Source organism: Monodelphis domestica, chromosome 4 (genome assembly GCF_027887165.1).
Source record: "Monodelphis domestica isolate mMonDom1 chromosome 4, mMonDom1.pri, whole genome shotgun sequence".
In the NCBI taxonomy this organism is placed as follows: Eukaryota; Metazoa; Chordata; class Mammalia; order Didelphimorphia; family Didelphidae; genus Monodelphis; species Monodelphis domestica.
Genome location: NC_077230.1, coordinates 28,156,052 through 28,158,867, shown reverse-complemented (window position 1 = coordinate 28,158,867; position 2,816 = coordinate 28,156,052). Strand labels below are relative to the sequence as shown.

Sequence of the window (2,816 nt, the reverse complement as noted above, 5' to 3'; positions counted from 1 at the left end):
GCTCTAATTTCTGTTCCCAATTTTTTTCTTCTATCTTGCTTATTTGATTATTTTAAAAATCCTTTTTGAGCTCCTCCATGAGTGCTCTTTTGGGCTTGAGAGCAATTCATATGTTCCTTGGAGGTTTTGCTTACAGCAGTATTGACATTGTTGTCCTCATATGAATTTGTGTTTTAGTCTTCCCTTTCACCAAAATAACTTTCTATGTTGAGTTTCCTTTTTTGTTGTTTTCTCATTTTGCAGCTTTTCTCTTTTCTTTTAATTTAAAAAATATATTAAGATTGGACCCTGTAATTGTGCAAATGTGCAGCTGCCTTCAGAACTGGCTGTGGGGCGCTGCGGGGTTGTTGGCCAGGGAGAAAAGACTGCGAAGTGGCTTAGGCGGTGGCTGGAAAGAGCTTCAATGGAAACGACAACATTGTCATCTTCAAGTTAACTGGTGATATAAAATCAATAAAGCTAGTTCACAGAGTCATTAATACAAGTAGGGACTCCCTTTGCAACACAAAGAATCAACCACTAGTGAGGAAAACAACCTCTAACTTTACTGTCTGTGAAAATGATGTTTTGTTCTTATAACAGACATCAGTGGGATCTATAATAGAAATGAAGGCTGACCGCGGTGAAATTGGTCACCCGATAAACATGCTTCCCACAATCAAGAAGGCAAATGTTCTAATGCTGGACCTTCTCTTCCTGTCCCTGAATGTGCCATCTGTCTGCAAACATGTGTTCACCCAGGCAGGCTTCCTTGTAAGCATGTATTCTGCTATTTATGTGTAAAGGGAGCTTCATGGCTTGGAAAACGTTGTGCACTCTGTCGGCAAGAGAGTCCTGAGGACTTTCTTGACAAGCCAACCTTGTTATCACCAGAAGAACTGAAAGCAGCAAGTAGAGACAGCGGAGAATATGCCTGGTATTATGAAGGAAGGAACACGTGGTTGGCAGTATGATGAACGCACCGCAGAGAGCTGGAAGGGGCTTTCTCCAAAGGTAAAAAGAGCACTGAAACATTAATTGCTGGGTTTCTATATGTTGCTGATCTTGAAAACTTGGTTCAATACAGGAGAAGCGAACATGGACAGCCTGGGAAATTAAACGGGATATAATAGATATACCAAAGAAGGGAGTGGCTGGTCTTAGGCTGGACTGTGACTCTAATGTGCTTAATTTAGCAAGAGAGAGCTCTGCAGATGGAGCGGACAATATATCAGCCCAGGCTGGGGCTTCTATGCTGCCTCTAGTGTTAGACCCTTAACTTCACTAGATGGCCAGTTAACAAGCCCTGCAACACCTTCACCTGATGCTGGCACTTCTCTAGAGGACTCTTTTGCGCACTTGCAAATCAGTGGAGACAACACGGCTGAAAGGAGTCACAGGGAAGAGGGAGAGGAAGACCATGAAATACTGTCTTCAGGCAGGGTACCAGCACCAGACACCTCCATTGAGGAAACTGAATCAGATGCTAGTAGTGATAGTGAGGATGTATCTGCTCACATTGCACAACATTTGCCCTCAACTCAGCAAAGACATTTGGTTCCAAATGTAAATCAGACAGCAACTGATAGACCTGCAGCAGGGGGTGGTCAGGTCTAGAAGACCTGATGGACAGTGCACAGTAACTGAAGTTTAAAGAAGTCATCAGCCACATGCTCAAGAATACAAAGTACATCCATAATGGTACCTGTAAATTTCTGCCCATGAGACATTACACTCATCCCCTGGTAGAGTATTTTGGGGTTAGGGGTGGGAAAGGGAATGGGAAGAATTGGCCTGTAACTAATACTTCTAATATGTCTCTGGAAATTTTATTTAAAAGTCAGGAACTTGGGTGTTGATAGTTGAAAGCAATACCCAGAAGAAAGTCTTTATTTTGTAGCTTTTTTTTGTGAGATCCTCAATCTCTTTGGCCACTATTTATTCTCTGTGCATTAACTGTCTTCATTATCTAACTGTTGCATTGTGTCTTATTTCTCTGCATGGATCGGCATACGGAAAGAACACTAAATTTGGGAGCAGTATAAGAAGATAATGATAAGAATAAGATACTTAATGTGAAAATAGATTCATTTGGGAGGTATAAGGAATATTTATAAAGACAAAGAATAATCATTATCTTCAAGTTCTCAAAATGAAAATGTAAACAGCTAATAACTTTTGTTGCAAAATCTTGACTGTAACACTTTGTAGTGTTCCCATAAACTTTGTTGTCTAGTCCTTGTAATTGAGGCTTCTCCTAATGTTTCATCTTTTTCTTTTCTTTCTTTTTTTGTTAAAAAATTATAATTTAATAAATACTACAGATTGTAAAAAAAAAAAAAGAACTGGCTCTGGGAAATCTATCTGCTTTTCATTCTTTCAAGGTAGTATGATTTAAGGAGAGATGTGTTTAATACTCTCCAGGTCTATGCTCTAGTCTAGGGGTAACTACGAGAACCCTTTTCCACCTTTAAACTGTGTACTAGGGTATTCTACTCCCCACTGTCTACAAGTGTTATTATGTGCTTGTGCTCCTCCTCCCCCTGAGAGCGAGCCCGAGGACTGTTTCTAGGAGCTTTGTATTGACAATGCAACAAGAGTCATACACCCAGAGCCAACAAAGAGAACTCTCTAATATCTTTCTGAGCAGTTGTCTAAACCTCCTCACTGTCTGTAGCTGAGACATCCAGTAGCCTTTGTTGCTACTTTAGGTGTGCCTTGGTCATAGTTGGGACATGCTGCTTTGTGTTCCACTTCCACTCCAGTGTACTAAAGCCCTCTTACAGGTAAAGTTGTTTTGGGCTGAAAAATTACTTCAACTCAACTTATCATTCTGC

General features: G+C 40.6%; 1 pseudogene; it reads left to right on the top strand.

Moving 5' to 3' along the window:
* Positions 1-309: 309 nt before the first annotated feature.
* On the top strand, positions 310-2,321 carry LOC100029503 (E3 ubiquitin-protein ligase RNF146-B-like; annotated as a pseudogene).
* The last annotated feature ends 495 nt before the right edge of the window (positions 2,322-2,816 follow it).